This window comes from Bubalus bubalis, chromosome 7 (assembly GCF_019923935.1).
Source record: "Bubalus bubalis isolate 160015118507 breed Murrah chromosome 7, NDDB_SH_1, whole genome shotgun sequence".
NCBI lineage: Eukaryota > Metazoa > Chordata > Mammalia > Artiodactyla > Bovidae > Bubalus > Bubalus bubalis.
Window position 1 is genome coordinate 83,666,976 of NC_059163.1, and position 24,534 is coordinate 83,691,509.

Here is a 24,534-nt window from a genome sequence, read left to right on the forward strand (position 1 = left end):
AGCAGCAGCAGTGGGTAAAGGTCATTCACCTTTGTGATTAAATTTATTCCTAAGTATTTTATTCTTTTTAATGAAATTGTTGATGGGATTCTTTCTTATATTCTCTTTCAGAAAGTCATTTATTTGTGGGTAGAAATGAAATGATTTCTGTACATTGATTTTAAATCATGCAATTTCACTGAATTCTTTTATTAGCTATAATAATTTTTTAGTGAAGTCTTTATGGTTTTCTATATATAGTATTATGACATCTGCAAATAGTAAACGTTTTACTTCTTCTTTTTCAGTTTTGTTACCTTTATCCTTTTTTTGATCTGATTACATTGATTAAGTCTTCCGATACCAATACTGAAAAAAAAAAAAAAATGGTGATAATGGGCACCTTGTGTTGTTCCTGATCTTATAGGGGAAGCTCTTACTGAAACATGAATGTTGGCTATGGGCTTGTCATGTTTATTTTATTGAAGTATGTTCCTCTATATCCACTTTACTGAGAGATTAAATCATCAGTAGATGTTGAATTTTGTTAAAAGCTTTCTCTGCATCTATTGAATTGATCATATGATTTATATTTTGTCTTGTAAACATGATTTACCAAATTGACTTGTTTATGGATGTTGAACCATTTTTACACTCCTGGAATAAATCCCAGTTGATTGTGATGTGTAATTCTTTTAATGTATTATTGAAGTTGGTTTATTAATTTGTTGTTGAACATTTTTACATCTGTGTTCATCAGGGATACTGGCCTATAATTTTATTTTCTATGGCATCCTAGTCTGGTTTTGGTATCAGGGTGGTGCTGGTTACATAAAATGAATTTGGAAGAGTTCCTTTCTTTTTCTGTTTTTTGAATGAGTTTAAGAAGGATCAGCATTGATTCTTCCTTGAATGTTTGGTAAAATCTACAAGTGAAGCAGTATGATCCTGGACTTTTGTTTGTTGGAGGTTTTTGATTACTTCTTTAATCTCTTTACTAGTAATTGGTCTGTTTAGATTTTTTTTTTTCCTGTTTCTTAAGTCAGTCTTGGTAGGTTGTATCTATCTGTTGTATGTTCCTAAGAGTTTATTTCTTCTAGGTTGTCCAATTTGTTGACATGTCATTGCTCATACTGCATCATATCATTGCTCACAGTCATTTTTATTTCTGCAGTATCAGTTGGAAAATCTCCTCTTTCATTTCTTAATTTATTGCAGTCCTCTCTTTTATTCCTTACTGAATCTGTCTAAAGGTATGTTAATTTTGTTTATCTTTGTAAAGAACCTGATGTTAGTTCCTTTGATTTTTTTTTTTTTCTATTGTCTTTTTAGGCTCTATTTCATTTTTTTTTTTTTTTTTTGGTATGACTTTTGTTAGTTCCTTCCTTCTACTAACTTTGATTTTCATTCTTCCTTTTCTAGATCCTCAAGTTGTAAAGTTACATCGTTTATTTGAAATTTTTCTTGTTCCTTGAGTTAGGTGTTTATCATTGTGAACTTCTTATAATTGTTTCTGCTGCATGTCATAAATTTTGATTGTTAAATGTCCATTTGCATTTTTCCCAAGGTAATTTTTCATTTCTCCTTTGACCAGTTGCTCAGTTGTATGTTGTTCAGTTGTATGTTGTTCAATCTCCATATGTTTGTGAACTTTCAATTTTATTTGAGGCAATGACAACCCACTCCAGTGCTCTTGCCTGGAGAATCCCATGGATGGAGGAGCCTGGTGGGCTGCAGTCCATGGGGTCGCTAGGAGTCAGACATGACTGAGTGACTTCACTTTCACTTTTCACTTCCATGCATTGGAGAAGGAAATGGCAACCCACTCCAGTGTTCTTGCCTGGAGAATCCCAGGGATGGGGAGCCTGGTGGGCTGCCATCTATGGGTCACACAGAGTCGCACACGACTGAAGTGATGCAGCAGCAGCAGCAGCAATTTACATCTAGCTTCATAAATTGTGATTTGAAAAAAAATGCTTGATAGAATTTCAGTTTTCTTAAATTTGAGATTTGTTTGTGTCCAAATGTATATTCCATCTTGGAACATGTCCTATGTATTCTTGAAAAGAATGTATATTCTTTTGCTTTTGGATGGAATATTCTATAAATATCTGCTAAATCTCTCTAGTCTAATGTGTCATTTAATGCCAGTGTTTCCATATAGATTTTCTGTCTGGATGTAAATGGAGTATTAAAATCCCACTGATTTAATTAACTGATCTAAGTGGGGTAACAAAATTCGCTACTATTATTATGTTAATGTCTATTTCTCCCAGTAGGCCTGTTAATATTGCTTAATATATTTAGGTGGTCCTATGTTTAGTGCATAAATATTTACAGATGTTATATCTTCTTATTAAATTTACTCCTTTATTATTATGTAACATGCTTCCTTTTCTCTAATTACAGTCTCTGTTTAAAAATCTATTTTTAAAAATATAAATTTATTTATTTTAATTGGAGGTTAATTACTTTACAATATTGTATTGGTTTTGCCATACATCAACATGAATCCGCCATGGGTGTACAAGTGTTCCCCATCCTGAACCCCTCCTACTTCCCTTCCCATACCATCCCTCTGGGTCATCCCAGTGCACCAGCCCCAAGCATCCTGTATCATGCATCAAACCTGGACTGGCGATTCGTTTCATATAAAATAGTATACATGTTTCAATGCCATTCTCCCAAATCATCCCACTCTCTCTCTCCTAGATTCCAAAAGACTGTTCTATACACCTGTGTCTCTTTTGCTGTCTCTATTTTGTCTTTTTTTTTTAATTTTATTTTATTTTTAAACTTTACATAACTGTATTAGTTTTGCCAAATAGTATAGCCACTCCAGCTTTCTTTTAGCTTCCATTTACATGGATTTTAAAAGTTCAATTCCTTCACTTTCAGTCAGTGTGTTCTTAACTCTGAAAAGCTTCTCTCATAGGCTGCATATAGATGGATCTAGGTTTTCTGTTTTTGTTTTTATCCATGAAGCTAGTCTGTTTCTTTGATTGAAGAATGTGGTCCATTAGTAATTAAAATGATTATTGATAGGTATGTTTTGACACGTTATTAATTGTTTTCTGGCTGTTTTTGTAGTTTTTCTCTTTTTTTTCTTCTTGATCTTTTGCTTTGTGTTTTGAGTTTCTTTAGTACTATGCTTATATTCTTTTTTCTTTATCGTTTGTGTGTTAACTATAATTTTTTGTTTTGTGGTTATCAGGAAACTTACATAAAACAAATTATATTTATAATAGTCTATTTTTAAGTTGATAATAACTTAAGTTTGGTCTCATTGTAAAGCTCACTATTGTTACTCTCCCCTCAAATACTGTGTTTTTAATGTCACATTTTACATCTTTTTATTTTCTGTATCTCTTAACTAATTATTATAATCATACTTTTACTACTTTTGTCTTTTATCCTAACTTTACAAGTGATTAAAGCCTGACATTTACTATATATTTACCATTCCTTTGAGATTTATTTTTTCATATGTTTTCGTGTTACTAATTAGCACTCTTTCTTTTCAGTTAAAAAAATGTCCCTTTAATAATTTTTGTAAAGCCAGTTTAATGGTGATGAACTCCTTTAGTATTTACTTGTCTGGAAGAATCTTTCTCTACTTCTGAATGAAAACTTTGACAAGTAGAATATTCTTGATTGATTTCTTTCCTTTCAGCATTTTAAATATATGGTGCCTCTCCTTACTAGCCTGTAGTTTTCTGCTGAAAGTCTGCTGTAAGTCTTATAGGGTTCCTTTGTAACTAATTGTTTTGCTTCTGCTGATTTTAATATTATCTCTTTGCTTTAATTTCTGACATTTTAATTTCAGTGTGTCTTGGTGTGGGCGTCTTTGGGTTCCTCTTGTTTGAAACTCAGGGATTCCTCAATCTGGATGTCTTTCTTTTCCCAGGTTAGGAAAGTTTTCAGCCATTATTTCTTCAAATAAGATTTCTTCCACTTTCTGTCTCTCTTCTCCTTTTGGGAGCCCTGTGAGGCAAATGTTAGTACATTTGATGTTGTACCTAAGCCCATAAAGCTAACTGCCCCTTCACTTTTCTGATTCTTTTTGATGCTCTTATTGAGTTCCACTGCCTTTCTTTGAGCTGACTGATCCTTTCTGCCTGTTTATTTTGCTGTTAAAAAAATAAATATATTTTTCTGCTCAGTTATTGTATTCTTCACTTCTGTGACTTCTGTTAGGTGCTTTCTTATATTTTCCATCTCTTTGTTTAATTTCTCACTGTATTCATCTATTCTTCTCCACAATTTTGTTGAGTATCATTATTGCCATCATTACTTTTAACTCTTTATTGGGTAAATTATTTATTCTTGTTTCATTAAGGTGTTGTTAGTTTGTTTGCTTGTTTTTTTTCTGAGGTTTTATCTTGTTTTCTTCGCTTGGTTCATGGTCCTCTGTTCTTCATTTTGCTTATCTTTCTGTATTGGTTTCTATCTTATCAATGAAACAACCACCTTTACAAGTCTGGAAGGACTGGCCTTGTGTGGGAGATGAACCTTGTCATTAAACTGTCTTAACTCTTGATTATCTCCCAAGCCTCTGTGCTTGTCCAAGCTGTCTATTATATTTTTACTAGCTCCCAGTATTTGAGGATGTGCTAAGTCCTGTCAGTGTCTTACACTGGAGAATCTCCTCACATAGATTTAGACTGACAGGAAGCCAGTCTCTCAGGCATCAACTTTTTAAAGTATGCAAATATATACAGTCCCATAGGACTGTAAGAATAAGTTCTGTTGTCCACCAGAACCAGACAATCTGGAGTTGTCCCTGTGTGGAAGTCACAGAGATGAGTGCCCCAGATGAGTTCATCTGCTCTTTTCTGGTTGATACTGGTGAGCTGGGGCAAGGCAGAGGGGAAACACAAAATGCATCTGCAGCCTGTGTTCCTTGAGAGCAGTTCCATAGGTTACGAAATGTGTGCCTGACCTGAAGCCTGCCCCTCAGGCCAGAGTTCCAAGACAATTTTTCTCAGAAAGATTGGAGAGAGTACCTCAGTCCGCAGTCTGTGAATTGCCTTGGAGGTGTGTGTGTGTGTGTGTGTGTGCACAACCTCTAAGTCGCTTCAACTGTGTCTGACTCTTTGCAACCCCATGAACTGTAGCCCACCAGGATCCTCTGTCCATGGGATTCTCTAGGCAAGGATTCTGGAGTGAGTTGCCATGTGCTCCTCCAGGGGATCTTCCTGACCCAGGGATTGAAGCAGTGTCTCTTATGTCGACCTGCATTGGCAGGCAGATTCTATACCACTAGTGCCACCTGGGAAACAGTAGTCTGCCAAGAAATGTCTCTATAATTGCCACAATCTTATGAGATCCAGGAATGAAAGATCCTTCAGCCACCAGAGACAGATGATTAAAGGCTGTCTCCTGGGAAGAAACTGCAAAAACCAGAGCACCAGAAATAAAAACCAGGGTACAAAATGCATGTAAAAACTCCCCTCCAGTAGATGCTGGTGCTCTGGCACATGGATGGAGCATGAAGGTAGCTCCTACCCTCTGAGGTTTCTCTGGAAGGGACTGCAGTCAGCCCCTAGATGCAAGTTTAATTACAAGTCTGCTCCCTCAGCTGTAGTCATTTTGATTACCTAATAGAACTTCTTCATAGAAAAAAGTAGCTCCTGGGTCTGTTGCTTTTTGCTGTGCCCTGGGAGAGGTAGATGTTTAAAGATACTTTTTCCATTAGTTACAGTCCTGTGGGATCCACTGGGCTCCAGAACCAGGCAATGTAGAGGTGTACCTAGCTGCAGTCACAAAAAATTGGGGTACCAGGCAAGAATATGAGCTCCTTTTTGGGTGACATCAATTATTATAGTTGCATGGCACCAGGAATGCAAGCTCTGCTGGACTCCAGAGCCAAGGCAATCAAGAGGTATCCTCTGGGTGGCAGGAGTAAAAAATGGGGGAAGAAACTCGTGTAAAATCTGTCTCCTGGAAGATACTGGTGTTCTAGAGTATAGCAAAAGGAGAGCACAAAGTTTGCATCAGCCAAGTCTCCATCCCTGGAGAGTGTTCCAGCAGTCTGCTAGATGTGTTTGCTGAATTAGACACCTGCCTACTTGGCTTGCACTTTAATATCAACACAGGAGTCTCCCTCACTTTCAGTCTGGATGCAGTCAACTGCTTTGATCTGGGCCCTGGGGTGGGTGAGTCTGAGCCTGTTAAAACCGGTTTCTCAGATTGCTTCACTTCAGTGTGGTTTTCTTCTCATTTGCCACAGTCTTGAGGGTTTGCTATAGGATGTGAGCCTCACTGGTTTTCAAAGGTATGTGTTTTGGGGTTTTATTTCTAAAGTGCATATTCTTTAAAGTTGGGGTGCTTCATGTGGGCTTTAAATGCTTCACTCCTTAGGGAGAAGCTCTGAGTATCAAGTTCCTTCATATTGTGACATGCTGTACCCAGTGTAGGGTTTATGGTAAGATTGTGTGCTAGTCTGTCCTATCCACTTCAGTGTGGTTTTATTCTCATTTGCCTAATTACCAGTGGCTTAGTTGCCACTTAGGCAGCCTTTATGTTTTTTTTTTTTTTTGGGGGGGGTTGTCATTGTTTTTTAGAGGAAATTGTTCTATATTAAGCTGTAGATTTAGGGTGTTTGTAGGGGCAGGTGAGTACAGGGTCTTTCCGCATCACTGTCTTGAACTGGACCCATCTAATTTTGTATTTAAATTAGAAGATAATGAGACAGGTCAGTGAGGAAGTTGTTTTCATAAATTTATAGACTTTGGCATTAAATGTTCATGGTAAAGATCCCCCCCTGCCAGTGCAGGAGATATAAACAGACAGGGGTCGATCCTTGAGTTGGTAAGATCCCTTGGAGGAGGGCATGGCAACCATGACTGAAGCAACTTAGCGTGCATGCATGCATTAAATATTGGATTAGAGTTTTGATGGTGAAATAGTGTGATTTTATTATAGAATCATTAAAAGAGAAGTAACAGGTAAATACCTGTAAATACTGTCATAGGTGAAGTTATTCCTAAACCTCTCTGTTGTTTGACTGGAATATGAGCATGCTGTGTGAGAAGAATGGCCTGACTACGGGAGGCACCATCAGGAAGATTCTCATGCACTTGCCTCCATAGAGAGCAACAAATATTGTCAGTTATTCCAATTTGAAACCATGCTGGGAAACCGACAAAGCACTCAAGTGTCTTGCCTTGATAAATCTATTCTCTTGCTGAAGAGCAAACCGCCTCCCTTGACATCTTTCTGCTAAAAAGTTCATCCAGAAACAAAATATAACATTCCTTTCCCACAGACTGAATTCTGCCTTTAAAATGTTACATTTGCCTTTGTTTACAGATATAAACTATATCTAATTGATGTCTTTGGGATTCAGCTGCATGCTAGCTTAACATTTGGGTGCTATTCTTTGATGATGCTGACAAAAATATGACCAATGTTTTTCACAAAATATACTACCTAGTATTACTTTTATTCACAAATAAAATGAATTTTTTAGGCCAATGTAACTCACATTTCCACAAAGAAGTTCAGATTCTGAGTAGCTGGGTGGAGGTAAAAGTTTTTCAAGACAGAACTCACTATAGGAAGACAGATACCAATTATATCAAAATATTATAAAAAATATATTCCCAATAAGGAATAGCCCAGGGAAAGTAAAATCTTTATCTATCAATGACATTTCTCCCATTTGTCAATGCTACCCTAGCTATATATAACTTCATATTAAATTGTTTTAATACTCATATTCTCTCTTCTCTGTTATAACTAGAACAATAAAATACTGATTTTGAGAATATTTATTTGATTTAAATATTTAATGTTTATAACATATTGTTCTATGATTTTATTATGTATTTAGAAAAAAAAAATCAGTGACCAGTCTAAGTAAGGGTTGTGAACACAGATGATAAATCTCCTGCTTTTAAATTTCCCACAGTCCTGGTGTGAAGCCTGTGCCCAAGACCTACTGGGAGTTAGGAGAGTAGATATTAAGGTAGGAAGCTCATATCTAGAGAGAGTCGTGAAGAGAAGCTTCCCAGGAAAGGAGACCTTTGAGTTGAGTTTTAAAGAATAAGTAATTACTGTAGACAGCAATAGGAAAATATTCTGTTTGGGAATATCTTATATTAAATATTGCTTAAAGCAAGTCATATTTTTTAACATAATATATGAATACTATGTATAGCTATTATAACTAGTTTTAACTATTATAGCTAATCTATGTTACCTAAAATATTTAATCAGACCTGGAATTTGGCAATTATTGAGTGGATTAATATGAGAAGGTGTGCATTGGGAGAGGTAACATAGGTTTTAGGTATGTGTGAGGAGAAAAGGGGGCTTCCTAGATGGCACTAGTAGTAAAGAAATCATCTGCCAATGCAGGAGACGTAAGTAAGAGACAAAGGTTTGATCCCCTGGAGGAGGAAATGGCAACCTACTCCAGTAGTCTTGCCTGGAGAATCCCATGGACAGAGGAACCTGGCAGGCTATGGCCCATAGGGTCTCAAAGAGTTGGACACGACTGAAGCGACTTAGTACACACAAATGAGAAGAAAAGGGAAGAAATAGATCACTATAATTAGTTTATAGGAGCAAATAGGATGCACATATTTTCCAGAGATTAGGCCTGGAAACATAATCTCTTTTTATGGCCTATAAGAAAGAAAATATAGAAACCTTCTTGTACAACCTGATGTATATTTTTCTTAATGTTAGTATAGATATATTAGGTTTAAATTAACTGATTGTTCAATTTCCAAATATCCCAATATAAATATTTCTTTTTATTTCTTGTTATGAAAAGTATCATATATTTAAAAGCTTGTTATTGAATTCCTTTTTCTTCTTAGAGGTTAAGAGAATATAACGGTTAACCATAAGGTTAACATTCGTAAGGCATATGTTAAACCTCTACACCTGTCCCTCTTTTTGGTTTTATGTTTAGGAATTCATGACCAAGCAAATGGCATCTATGAGACACATCTACTATAAATCGAAATTTAATTGCAAACCAATGGAGAAGGCAATGGCACCCCACTCCAGTACTCTTGCCTGGAAAATCCCATGGGTGGAGGAGCCTGGTAAGCTGCAGTCCATGGGGTCGCGAAGAGTCGGACACCACTGAGCGACTTCACTTTCACTTTCACTTTTTACTTTCATGCATTGGAGAAAGAAATGGCAAGAACACTCCAGTGTTCTTGCCTGGAGAATCCCAGGGACTGGGGAGCCTAGTGGGCTGCCGTCTATGGGGTTGCACAGAGTCGGACACAACTGAAGTGACTTAGCAGCAGCAGCGGCAGCAGCAACAGCAGCAACTGAAAGTTTAAATTTATTTTTCTAAAATTCATATTTTTATGAAAATTGAAACATGAGAGTATTACTTGATTTTTCTACATGATTTAACAAGTACATCAGATTGAATTATTTCTGATAAAATAAATTCATTGGCCTAATTTTTCTATATTATTGTCAGGTTTTAGAAGGCAGCATGTTTAATTGTTGGCATATTCTACATTAAAACAGATTCAATATTTAAGAGTTTCTGCTAAGGTGCTACAAATACAGTACAGAGTGTCTCCAGCTTTCTGACGTGTTAAGAAAAAGTAAAACACAAAGTGACACCATGCTACCTATTATTTTATAAAACTTATCAAAATTTCTTCTATTTCCTGTTAAGGATACTTACAATATATTAAATATATATATATTATATATATATATAATATAACATATTAAAATCATTGGTTTGTCTTATAAATAAGGTAAATTAAAACTAACCCCAAAACTCTCTAGTGAATTTTTATTTTATAGAAAACTATTTATTCCCATATAATATTATTTTCTAACAACTGAGTTTTATTCCTTACTTTAAAATTTGCACCAATAGTTATAAATGCCTAAACTATCTATTGTAATACCTATTAAAGTGATAGGTACAGCCCCATTGTGTCATACAAATGAAAGGTATTCTGCAGAATATTTCATTGCTACTAATATTCCTGTTTATTTTTAGTGGCCCTCTTAAAATGAAATTGTTTCCTAATTATACCCTAATGTTTTTCTACCTAATATTTCCATGTTATTAAGGCATGTCTAAAAATGACAGGGGAGTCATTGCAAATCTCATTAGTTTTTATATCCCTGAAATTCAATTTCATCAGAGAACTCCTGTATTTTAAGATACATCCTTAATTTTATTCCTTTAGCTGATTTGAAATATATAATCACTCATTTGAGGGTATAAATGTTTGCAGTTTGAGTTTAGCATATCTTTAACTTTTGGTGGAATTTGCAGTCTGCAGCAATTAGAGAAGGGTGCTGGCCATGTGAAATTTTTAGAAGATTAATTAAAATAGCTAATACAAAAATGTACTTCAGTATTGGGACAATGTAGTGAAGTGGTATAGCTGCGTGAATTTTAATAGTTGGTTTTCTTGCTGAATTATTCAGTGTCTGTTGCATGCTGGGAACTGTTGTTTGAATCTAGTAAAATTAATGATATTAATCAATTGTTAATCTTATTTATGCAGTCACATATATGGAGAGGGGAACCACTACTGTACATTATAGCTATCATAAAATTTTGAGAAATAGTTGTCAGTCATTTGTTATAGACCAGGCAATACAAAAGCAGTGGGGAGTCCTACAAAGAATTATCCAGTTTCTTTACATTGAGAAACTCATGGAATTAGGGAGTATTGATGACTTTTGTTCATGAGCATTTTTCTGTACAGTGAAAGTCCAGGTTCTCTTCATTCTCTTTAAATATGGCAACAATTTCTTCTGATGAGGGAAAAATCATCATTACCATAAATGCCAACTTGTGGAGCACAAATTTCTGATTGCTGTTTTGACCTACTTATCTTTATTTTATTGGCAGAGGCTGTGAACGTTTAGTGTTACTTTAGACATCAAAGAATGAAAACAATAAAATTCGTAAGACAACCAAGATTTATAGAAATTTTCCTAGGAGAAGAGATCAATAGTTCATCTAGATGGATATATTTCTTCTGAGTATTTATTTTCCAAAATAAGACCAGGTATTTTAGAGGAAAACAAACCTAATTTGCTACAGGGAAAATCTTTTCTTTATTTCATTAATGATTAAATAAAGGAAAATTATGTATTCAAAGTCAGGGTAAAATTATTATTCTATCTCAATAGTGAATAAGATACTTTTTAATTTAAAATGTGTTTTCTTTTCATCAACTTTTATAGAATAAAGTATAGACTTTTAGTCATTTTTTGCATCTCATTATACATGAGGCTATACCTGATAGAATTAAAAATTTGAGAATGGGGACTCAAAAAATAGCAGACATATTTTTATGAAAGTGAAAAAGCCTCTGACCAGCTGCTCTGTGACTTTGGTGTATAATAGAACTACTCCGAACAGTATTTTGTTCCTTTGTAAGTTATTTATGTGCACTGAATTTTGTCTTTGCTAAAGTAGGTAGAATTACTTTCATACTACAGAATAAGGTTTAAATATGATCAATGTACTATATAAAATAGAGTAACAAATTAAAAGCTAACTAAAGTTGGATTCTGGAAAAAAAAAAAAAACTTTAAAATTTTAATAGGCTTTTAGATGGTATAACTAGAATTAGTTTTCCAAAGCAATGGGGATTTGGTATAAATACAATGTATCCTGTGAGTCTGGACCCTGATTTTTCAATGTCTGTCATCTTATTGTAAGACATATTTAGTATTCTGCATTATTGTGGATGTACTAACAAATTCTATGCGCTTTAGACCATAGTCTGAATGTTGATGCAAAATAACTATTTTTTTTTTTAATCAGAAGCATTTCTTAATCAGGATCAGTTAGTGTTGGTTAACATTATAATAAAAAAAATAAATCCATCTTTACCAGGCACCAGGAAATTATCACAAGAAGGGAAAATATATATTCTAGTGGTATGTGCATAGTTGTTACATTACACATTCTAGACTCCCTATCTGCCTAGGCCTTTGGACAACCTCTTCTATACTATCACAAGGAAGCTCTGTCATATCATCTTTATTTGGTATAGAGTACTTTTGGTTCTTGGAGAAGGCGATGACACCCCACCCCAGTACTCTTGCATGGAAAATCCCATAGATAGAGGAGCCTGGCAGGCTGCCGTCCATGGGGTCGCAAAGAGTCGGACATGACTGAAGCGATTTAGCAGCAACTTTTGGTTCTAACATTCAGTCATCCAGTCAAAGTGATTCAGGCATTCCTATTCAGTTCGAATATATGAAGTAGAGAATTTCGGTTTAGTACATAATGTCAGCAAATTTAGATTGAACAAAGATTATATTTTTTTCACCTTGATCCAACACACCAAGAATTCACTCCCATACATAAGCAGAGACATCACTTTCTGACAAAAGTGAGTGAGTGAAAGTTGCTCTGTCATGTCCAACTCTTTGCAACCCCATGGACTATACAATCCATGGAATTCTCCATGCCAGAATAATGGAGTGGGTAGCTGTTCCCTTCTCCAGCTGACAAAGGTCTGTATAGTCAAAGCTATGGTTTTTCCAGTAGTCGTGTAAGAGTTGGACCATGAAAAAGGCTGAGCACCAAAGAATTGATACTTTTGAATTGTGGTGCCGAAGAAGATTCTTGAGACTCCCTTGAATAGCAGGGAGATCAAACCTAATCCTAAAGGAAATCAACCCTGAATATTCATTGGAAGGACTGATGTTGAAGCTGAAGCTCCAATACTTTGGACACCTGATGAAAAGAGCCGACTCATGGGAAAAGACCCTGATGCTGGCTGGATCGCATTAGTGACTCAATGGACATGAATTTGAGCAAACTTGGGGAGATAGTGAAGGACAGGGAAGCTTGTTGTGCTGCAGTTCATGGGGTCACAAAGAGTCAGGTATAGTGACTGAACAACAACAAAATTATATTTTTCTCACCTTGATCCAACACATTGAGAATTCCCTCCCATACATACTTCCCATAATTTGTCTACATTATTGGCTAAATTTTGCAATTCCTTTGATGAGGCTACTAAGTCTTGCTGAGTCAGATTAAGTACCTGAATCCCCTGGGCTTGCATGGTGCAGGGATGAGCTGAATCAACTGTCTCCTGCCTGAATACTAACTACCTTGGAGGAGGCTATAACCCTTTCTTCAGATAAGAGTAAGACAAACACCTCAAAGAAGGAAGGGCTTCTGCTATTGGCAAAAGTTTGGTAGAATTAAAAGGTTCAAGGTCTTTACCTTCATCAGAATTTACACACGTACAATCTTTATTTATATAACTCATTTTATTGTTTTGAATTGAGCCACTAACAAAGGATACTGTTTGTGTATGACCATGACTTATCATTTTGGTAAACTCTTTTCTTAGTTTTAATTGGAGGGTAATTGCTTTACAATGTTATGTTGGCACACATACAATCTTATGTTTAGGTTCTTTCTTCCTTCCAGTCTGTGTCCTATAGTAATGCCATGTTAGTGCTCAGTATTTTTGTATCTTGCTAATTACTAAGTACTGACATTAATCAGATCATCCTGGTGGAAGGGAAGCCCATATTGTTGAACCCAGGTATGATCTTTATTTCTAATATCATTTTTTTTTAATTGTAAGCCTACTGAGTAATGGGATCACTCAGAGAAAAGACTGATGGACATCCACAGATTGAGTTATCAGATCTGCCTGATTTTTGACTACCTTCTCTTCTTTGGTGAGCATTCATGTGGAACAGACCCAAAGTCCATTCTGGGAGGTTCAGTTGTGTAACGTTTCCTTCCCTTATTTGTCATCAATCTTCTTTTCAAGTCTGTGAACGTTTATATGTGTGAACCAATAGCTTGTGTTAAGAGTACAGATCTATGATTCAAACTAAAAATTCCTTAGAGGCAGAATAAAAACAACAAAGCAAACAAATGCAAAAAAAAAAAAAAAAAAAAAAAAAAGATATACCGTTCCAAGTTCTGCCTGTTACAGAATTTTCTTTCCAAATGTCTGTTGAGAATAACCCAACTGGGACTATAGTTGTTTATTCTGGTAGATGTCATCACGTCATGAAAAAACAACTGCAAAACATTAAACTTTTCATATTGAAGTCTCTGTGAAGACTTATGTGGACTGAGAAACTGCTAATGGCATAAAAGAAATACCCAGGGTGTAGGAACCATTTATTCCTCAAACTTAATAGTGTTTCTAAGAACCTGCTTGAGTTCAATATTGAATGTGATTAGTTTTAGGTGCCAAATAACACATCGACTTTATTCCAAGTCTGACTCAACCATATACCATTTTTTTTAAAAAACTCTGTGTTCTGTTCAAATATGTAATGAATACATAACAAAGTACCTGTTTATATTCTCTCCTCCCTTATTTAGTACTATCAAAATCTGCCAGGATCACCATTACAAATAAGCACAATCTTGTAATTCTTTTGGCGTGTAACCCTTTTGTTCTTAGATTTGATTTTGTAGTTTACTCCTCAACTATAAGTAATTCTAATTGTAGTTATTAGTCAGGAGTCATAAGGAAAGTTGGTTATCACCTTGCAAAGAAGCTACATCATGTGATGTTACAACAGGATCCTCATGAAAAGCAGGACCAACATCATATGGCAGGAAGGGACATCCCACTCTTTCCCATAATAGTTCTTGCTTCCCCATAATAGGCTGGTGTGGCCGTGAGTTTGATCGACTTTGTGACTCAGCAGTGTACAAAATTAAATTCTGTATCTGACTTTGGTATGTCAATCATGTGTCTTCAAATGGACTACTTTAAGGTAGTCATGCTTGCCATGCTCTGGGCCAGGCAAGTGAAGTTGCTCAGTTGTGTCCGATTCTTTGTGACTCCATGGACTGTAGCTTACCAGGATACTCTGTCCATGGGATTCTCCAGGCAAGAATACTGGAGTGGGTTGCCATTTCCTCCTCCAGGGGATCTTCCTGACCCAGGGATTGAAGCTGGGTTTCCTGCACTCCTGTTATTTACTCTCTGGGCCTCACTTTTCAATGGTAACTGCATAGTTTCAATATCTCCAAACATGTTTTTGAATAGATAAATTCCAACACTGGATAAATAGATCTAGAAGGCTTATTGCCCCAAATTACTTCTAGTACCAAATATTATATAAAATATAATCTGCAGTAAATAATGAGACCTTTCTAGCTATTTTAAAGAGAAAATACTTTTGGACAAACTCTCATTTAGTTGGAGAATCAAGGAGGCACTCACTCAGGGTTGCATTAGCTGTGATGCAGAGACCAGGGGAACTTCCTTGAGGAGTCTTATACCCAACTTTCTGAAAGAATTCTGATGTTCAGAGTTTTTAATAATATTCACTGCAAGTCAAAGTCATACATCTACTTTTCTTCAATTATTTTCAACAGATTGGTAGTAACTTGTGAAGTAAGATTAGAGAATTTGTGTGTCTATTTTTTAAAATAATGAAATGTTAAATTTATGAAAACTCAGAAACTGTAGAATAAAACGCTGAACCCACTGGACTATAATTCTATAAATAGCTACAAAGTCTAAAGAAAACAGTGAGGAAAGATGTTATTTTATAGGAAAATAAGTCCTTGCTTAAAGCCAAAGGAAATAATACACTCAAATACAAAGGACCAGTTTCATAAAATGCCTAAGTCCAAACACAAAGGTATTGTACCAATGATACATATGGTAAAGACATTGATCAAAACAACAGTGAAAGTCATGGAGAAGTATACTGAGACAAGGTTAAATTTCTATTTTTTTAAAAAAAGTTACGACTTACTTCTTTTGATGCCAGTAAAATATTATATAGCAGTATTTTGTCAGGAGGGCTGTCATCTTGAAATATTGTATTTATAAGAGAAAAGAAAGGAACAAAACCAGCTGTTGGAATCATATATTACTCTTTTATTTTCTTAGAGTATGAAGATTGTCTTTTTCTTTCTCTCATACAGTTAAATAACTATACATTTATGTTCTTTTTCATTAGATGGCCCACCATCCTGATTTGTTCAGGCAAAATTTTGAGTTTGTCTTTGCCAGATTCTGAAGGTTTCACTTTTTCTGGACAGACATGATGTTAATTTCTCACATTACAGTTCTGATACAATGTTGGTAGTGATTTATCGGTGGCCTCAAAAAGACACGTCAAAGTCTACACCTCTAGTACTTGTGAATGTGACCTTATTTGGAAATAAAATCTTTGCAGGTATAATTAAGTGAAGATTCTCCAATATTATTCACAATATCCAAAAGTCTGAAACAACAGATAGGTCCATCAGTGAATGAACAAATAAGAAATTGTGGGATTGCTGGATCATAAGGCAGTTCTATTTCCAGTTTTTTAAGGAATCTCCACACTGTTCTCCATAGTGGCTGTACTAGTTTGCATTCCCACCAACAGTGTAAGAGGGTTCCCTTTTCTCCACACCCTCTCCAGCATTTATTGTTTGTAGACTTTTGGATTGCAGCCATTCTGACTGGTGTGAAATGGTACCTCATAGTGGTTTTGATTTGCATTTCTCTGATAATGAGTGATGTTGAGCATCTTTTCAAGTGTTTGTTAGCCATCTGTATGTCTTCTTTGGAGAAATGTCTATTTAGTTCTTTGGCCCATTTTTTGATTGGATCATTTATTTTTCCGGAGTTGAGCTGTAGGAGTTGCTTGTATATTTTTGAGATTAGTTGTTTGTCAGTTGCTTCATTTGCTATTATTTTCTCCCATTCTGAAGGCTGTCTTTTTACCTTGCTTATAGTTTCCTTTGTTGTGCAGAAGCTTTTAAATTTAATTAGGTCCAATTTGTTTATTTTTGCTTTTATTCCCAATATTCTGGGAAGTGGGTCATAGAGGATCCTGCTGTGATGTATGTCGGAGAGTGTTTTGCCTATGTTCTCCTCTAGGAGTTTTATAGTTTCTGGTCTTACGTTTAGATCTTTAATTCATTTTGAGTTTATTTTTGTGTATGGTGTTAGAAAGTGCTCTAATTTCATTCTTTTACAAGTGGTTGACCAGTTTTCCCAGCACCACTTGTTAAAGAGGTTGTCTTTAATCCATTGTATATTCTTGCCTCCTTTGTCAAGATAAGGTGTCCATATGTGCGTGGATTTATCTCTGGGCTTTCTATTTTGTTCCATTGATCTATATTTCTGTCTTTGTGCCAGTACCATACTGTCTTGATGACTGTGGCTTTGTAGTAGAGCCTGAAGTCAGGCAGGTTGATTCCTCCAGTTCCATTCTTCTTTCTCAAGATCACTTTGGCTATTCAAGGTTTTTTGTATTTCCATACAAATTGTGAAATTATTTGTTCTAGCTCTGTAAGAATACCGTTGGTAGCTTGATAGGGATTGCATTGAATCTATAAATTGCTTTGGGTAGTATACTTATTTTCATTATATTGATTCTTCCAATCCATGAACATGGTATATTTCTCCATCTATTGGTGTCCTCTTTGATTTCTTTCACCAGTGTTTTATAGTTTTCTATATATATGTCTTTAGTTTTTTGAGGTAGATATATTCCTAAGTATTTTATTCTTTTTGTTGCAATGGTGAATGGAATTGTTTCCTTAATTTCTCTTTCTATTTTCTCATTATTAGTGTATAGTGTATAGGAATGCAAGGAATTTCTGTGTGTTGATTTTATATCCTGCAACTTTACTATATTCACTGATTAGTTCTAATAATTTTCTGGTGGAGTCTTTAGAGTTTTCTATGTAGAGGATCATGTCATCTGCAAACAGTGAGAGTTTTACTTCTTCTTTTCCATTTTGGATTCCTTTTATTTCCTTTTCTGCTCTGATTGCTGTAGCCAAATCTTCCAAAACTATGTTGAATAGTAATGGTGAAAGTGGGCACCCTTGTCTTGTTCCTGACTTTAGGGGAAATGCTTTCAATTTTTCATCATTGAGGATAATGTTTGCTGTGGGTTTGTAATATATAGCTTTTATTATGTTGAGGTATGTTCCTTCTATTGCCTTATGATCCAGCAATCCCACTGCTGGGCATACACACTGAGGAAACCAGAAGGGAAAGAGACACGAGTACCCCAATGTTCATCGCAGCACTGTTTATAATAGCCAGGACATGGAAGCAACCTAGATGTCCATCAGCAGATGAATGGATAAGAAAGCTGTGGTACATATACACAATGGAGTATTACTCAGCCATTAAAAATAATACATTTGAATCAGTTCTAATGAGGTGGATGAAACTGGGCCTACTATACAGAGTGAAGTAAGCCAGAAAAAAAAAAAAAAAAAAAACACCAATACAGTATACTAACGCATATATATGGAATTTAGAAAGATGGTAACAATAACCCTGTATATGAGACAGCAAAAGAGACACTGATGTATAGAACAGTCTTATGGACTCTGTGGGAGAGGAAGAGGGTGGGATGATTTGGGAGAATGGCATTGAAATATGTATAATATCATATATGAAACAAGTCGCCAGTCCAGGTTCGATACACGATACTGGATGCTTGGGGCTGGTGCACTGGGACCACCCAGAGGGATGGTATGGGTAGGGAGGAGGGAGGAGGGTTCAGGATGGGGAACACATGTATACCTGTGGCATATTCATTTTGATATATGGCAAAACCAATACAATATTGTCAAGTTAAATAAAATATAATTAAAAAAAGAAATAAAAAAAAGAAATTGTGGTACTTACATACAAAGGAATTTATTTCCTTATAAAGAAAGAAAGCCTGTAACATGTTACAGCAAAGATAAAATTTGAGGATATTATATTAAGTGAAATAGGTATTCATAAAGAATACTGTATGGTTCCAGTATATGCATCAAACTTATAGAAGCAGAAAGTGTATTGGTGGTTGCCAGGGGCTTGAGGGTGGGGAGAGAAGAGAAATAGAGAGACGTTCAACAGATACAGAGTTTCAGTGTTGCAAGATGAAAAATTCTAGCGTCAGTGTAAACGGGCTTCCTTTGTGGCTTAGCTGGTAAAGAATCCACCTGCAATGCAGGATACCTGCACTGGGAAGATCCCTGGAGAAGAGAAACACTACCCACTCCAGTAATCTGGTCTGAGAGAATTCCATGGACTGTATAGCAAAGAGCTGGACACGTTCACGTCAATGTAAATGGAGTTAACATTAATAAACTGTACAGTAAAAAAGGGTTGGCTTTGATTTTTTAAATTAAAAAAACAAAGATGTGGGGGTCCTATCAGACTTCTAATATAAACATAGCAGGAAATAAGAAGAGAATTCTGGCTACTTAGACAGCATATTAATTAGTTAATTCCAACTAAATTATTTGTAATTTGCACAGTTCTTTAGATATTCTAAAGAAAAGACAGAAGGGCATATATGAAAGCAGAGTGAACAGGTTTATCTAAAAACCTTAAAATTTTTATACAAGTACCTATTATATCACTAGATGTAGAAGCAGAAACCACTGACTCTGAAGCGAGCCCATAAACTCGACGCCTGATGCAATGCGTTGTGTTAAATGCAGTCATCCACATCCAGCCTTCCTCCCAGTGATGTGCAGCAGCATCGCTCCCCTGAGCCACCTCCTTAGAGCCATGCCCAAGTGACAGGTCTCTAAGTCACAGAGCTTCGCAGCACATCCCAGCTCCTCCTCCATTATGCACACCCCAGAAGTGCATGCAATATGTCTTAGGCAGCTTGCCTAATTCATGCCTGTTCTTGCCTTTTTTTTTCCAGATGGAACACAGAAACATCCTGGGTCCTTTTCTTTAAAAACATCACTCATGATTTTCTATTTATCTCTTCTCCTCCAACTTTGTAATATGTATCTGTGGTAACAGTAGGGAGCCTCTGATTGTGATTATGTTTGTGCCATCCTCTAATGCCAGGTTGTGGGACTATTAAAATACTGATTTGAATTCAACACTTCTAAAAAATTTGAAGCCCAATGGGCTCCAGAATGCGTGTCCCTTGCCGGGCAATATAGTCTCCAAGTCTGAATCTCTCAACAGGTATTGCTGTCACCTGCTTCAGGACCAACAGACATCTGGAATGTGCCTTTCTTCTATTTTGTTGACCCTTGGGAAATGTTTTCTGCCCATGTGTACTGTACAATATTTATGTGAGGAACTGCTTCTCCAGGTGCTGCAATAACTAATGTATAGATAACTTTCAGAGGATTTTTATAATGGTCAAATTTGTTTCAGAAACATTTAAAAACTGAAAGACCTCACTGTTAACTACATGCCAAAGGTAATACTATAGGATGTCTCAAATATTATTTTGATGAAAAGCAAGTTATAACATAGGTAGCAATTTGTCTCTATCAAAGGGTAAGTAAGTCTAATTTTGAAATTTACATTGCTACTGGGAATTGCATAGACCAGGTTTTCACAATTTTATTATTGATGAGAAATCGTCATGTGTTTGCTGAGTTCTACTTGTAGGCCAGAACATAGCACAGTCTTTTTTTTTTTCTCTCTCTCTCTCTCTGTTTTGCCTATTTTGGACTAGATTGAACATTTTAGAATATAGGAATCCCAAGAAGGAGAATTGATATTAAATGCTTAAATATGCCTTAAGGGAGTTATTTTAAACAGCTTTGGTTTCCAAAGTCAAGGACATGTTTAATTATTCAACGATATCTTTGGAAAATGGGTATCTGCTTTCCGGTATTGTCAAAGTTGGCTTTTATCAGAATTCTAACTTTACCAGCAAACTGTAGTATTCATATGAGCAAAACAATCTAGGGGTCAGCAGATTGTCAACACAGACTGCTGTCAGGGTCAGCTACACAGTTTTTGGGGCTGAGTGAGAAATGAAACTGTGGAGCACCTTTTTCAAATGCAGGAAAAATGTGCTGCTCAAGGTACTAACACATAGAGGTTTTCCCACTTTCTCTGAGTTCTCATGGTGTTTCAATTTGCTATTTGTCAAAGTAAGAAAAATTAATGTTTTTATTTAGTTAAATGTTAGTTTAATGCTACTAACATGAATTTTACCATTCCTTTTTATTTTGTACAATGCAAGATTTATTTTAAAGTAATTTTTATTGGAGTATAGCTGCTTTACAATGTTGTGTTAGTTTCTCAAAAACCTAAAAGTATAAATATCATTTGATCCAGCAATCCCACTACTGGGCATACACCCAGAGAAAAACATAATTCAAAAAGACATATGCACCTTCATGTTCATTGCAGCACTATTTACAATGACCAGGACATGGAAGCAACCTAAATGTCCATCGACAGAAGAATTAAGAAGATATGGTACATGTAATGCCAGTTAAAAATGAAAATAGAAGAACATTCTACTCATATGCAGAACTGCCCCCAACACCTAACTTGTATGTCCCAGTGTGTACATACATATGTATACCTACTGAAACAGTGGACATGCTACACAGAACTGACTCGAGTGCTTTCATGCTGTTTCTTCACGCATACACAGTCATCCACCATGCTCCACCTTTGGCTTACTGATTCTGATGGGGATGATCTGAAAGGGAAGGGACTGCTATGTTATGCTGTTTTTCTGTTTCCTTCCATATCATCAGTTTCAAGCTAAGTGGTTGGCTAATACAGGGAAGAAATATATGAATAATGAAGAATTCAGAGGGTTCTTTGATTGTCGATGTTTCTTGGAATGTCATTGCCTTCTTTGTGAGTTCTGTTTCAGGTGCAAAGTGTGGCTTCTTATAGTTGTCAGTACCCAGGCTTACTCAGTCCTAGAGCTCACACACACACTTCCCCTGGACTTGTTTTGAATCTGGTTTAAACCTTTTTCTTCCTTAACCCTTGTGCTTCCCTGGTGGCTCAGGCGGTAAAGCGTCTGTCTGCAAAGCAGGAGACTTGGGTTCGATCCCTGGGTCGGGAAGATCCCCTGGAGAAGGAGATGGCAATCCACTCCAGTACTATTGCCTGGAAAATCCCATGGACAGAGGAGCCTGGTAGGCTACAGTCCATGGGGTCGCAAAGAGTCGGACAAGACTGAGCACACTTTCTTTTCTTTCTAACCCTTTTCCTATGGTTCATGGGTCCACAGAGATCCTATGCTCATGAGTATATATGCAAGTCAGATGACAGGGAATGTCTGACAGACATATTAAGTATATCTCCTTTGCTCACAGCTTACTCCATTGCACTTAGACTCCCTTGTAAAACAGCAGTTCTGAGATAAAGAACATTATTAGTAATGTTAAGACAGTTACCGAACATTAATCATGGGGCCCTTCTCAGTACAGGGCCTTATGCTCTTTCATTTTTACTGGTCACATGCCCATGAATTCAGCCCTAAATGCTGCATTAATGAAAAAATGATTCAGGAGTAATTTTATTTGAGAAATCATTGCAGTATATGATTTCAGCAATAAAAATTAATGTTACTCATAATAACTGTTAGTGGCTCATGTATACAAATCAAGGAAGCTTGAACAGAACAGTAACGGATAGTTATAAACAAAGTTGAACTGCTACCCCTGAGCCTAGAAAGCAGTCCAGCAATTAATTATTTCAATATTTAATTATTTAATTGAATAAATATATATTGGAATGGATAATTTTCACTCCTTCTTAGTTTTAAATGATTGAATACTTTAGAAAATAACTCTTGGTAAATACAAGATACTAGAGACAGGCATAAAACTCAAACATTAATGTTTATTTATTAAAAATATAAAGGTTGTCATTATATTTCTGATTTAGTAAACTTCATCTTAGTTTAATTCTTTTTGCCCCCCCCACTTTTAATGCCAGAATTCTGCCTATGTTGTACTTTAAAAAATACCAGTTTATATTGTCTTTCCTATTCTTATATTTTTTTTTCTTTATTCCTGCTTGTCCATTAGCTTTAGGAGAAGGTTACAAATTGGAAAGGACCTCTGGTGCTATCAAATCTTTACTGCTATCCATCAAGGGTGTAATGGGTCCACATCTGCCTCTGAGTATGTGTGAATCTCCACTCTCAGTATATGTAACCACCCCAAATGCCCCACATTTTGAGATATCCATGTTTTGAGATCTTCTTGCCCAAAGCCCAAAACTTTTTAGATCCATTGCCTATGCAGTTTGTCTAAGCCTTTTTCTTCCACTGAGGCATTAAAAAACACTCAAGCTTCCTGCAGACCATAACAAGAACATGAGAAGGAGGATGTGTTGCCCTGAACTTTCTCTCTGTCTAACCCAACCATTCCATCTCTCCTACAGTCTCTATGTGTTGGTGCTGTGTGTTTTTCTCAAGAATCTTTTGTCTCAGAGTTTCAAATGGGAAGCAGATTCTTTCTCATTGAAATTCTCCTGAAGGCTATGATATTTTTCCAAAACTTTGGCAGAAAAAAGGGGTGGGAACGGTCACTGAAAACTCACTCAAAGGGGAGGATTTTTCTCTAGTTTTAGCCCAATTAAATTTCAGATGATTTTTGCAATGAAACACCATGCAATATTTTGTCTGTAGTCTTTGTGCAAGGTTTGTTTTGAAAGACAAATATAGACAAAATTTTGCTTCCTGGTTTTAGGAGAGCTTACAAATTGTCATTGGAAGGTCCTATACTCTTCTCCAAATCCATATTGATTTCCACCAGGGATGTAATGAGTCCATGGCTCTGGGTATGCGTAGATCTCCACTCCCATTGTATGTGTTAGGCAGTCATGACTAACTTTTTGTGATCTCATGAAATGTAGCCCACCAGGCTCCTCTGTCCATGAAATTCTCTAGGCAAGAACACTGGAGTGGGTTCCCATGCCCTCTTCCAGGGGATCTTCCCAACCCAAGGATTGAACCTGGGTCTCCTGCATTGCAGGCAGATTCTTTACCCTCTGATCCACCAGGGAGATCAGGGTATGTAACTATCCCCCCCCCAAAAAAAAGAGGGGATATGTACATATATGTATATACATATAGCTGATTCACTCTGCTCTACTATAGAAATAAACACAACATTGTAAAGCAACCATACTCCAATTAAAATTAATTAAAAATAAATAAATAATAGGTTAAAAAAAAGGCAATTCCTCCCTCTTTTGAAAATGAATCCTGAGCAATTATTTCTGAAAGCAGCAGAGTCATCCTCATAATAAAGTTCTCAGAGTACTGTACATTCCTTCCCCTAACATAAAACCCTTCTCTGGAATTGCCTCCATATTTGGAATGAAGGCTCATGTTTAATGATGCACTGGTTGATTTTGTTGTCACTCTACTGTAAGACATGTCTGAAACATCTCTACCAAAGCAGACGTTTGATAGAGCTATCATTACTATGAGTGCATATCTCTTAAAGGAAAGGTGAAAGCAGGCTGAAAGTTCACAATCTATAGTTTAGAAGCATTTTTAACTATCATGACTGGGAGAGTTGAGACTATTAGCATGTGGTGGATAAAGGTCCAGTATGCTAGTCAACTTTCTACATTGCATAGGACACCCTCTCAGAACAAAGAATCACCTGATGTAAAAAAATGTCAATAGTGACAAGGTTGAGAAACTCTGGCCTGGGAAGCAGATATGGTGCCATTTTTCTAAGTAATTTATGTACTTCAGTGAAATGAGTAAATAGTTATTTTACCAGGCATATGAAGTCTTTGAAGCCACTACAAGATTAGTGACTTTATTCAGAGGATTAACACGTTTATGGGAAAGCTCCATTCTATCCAGAAGAAGATAGAT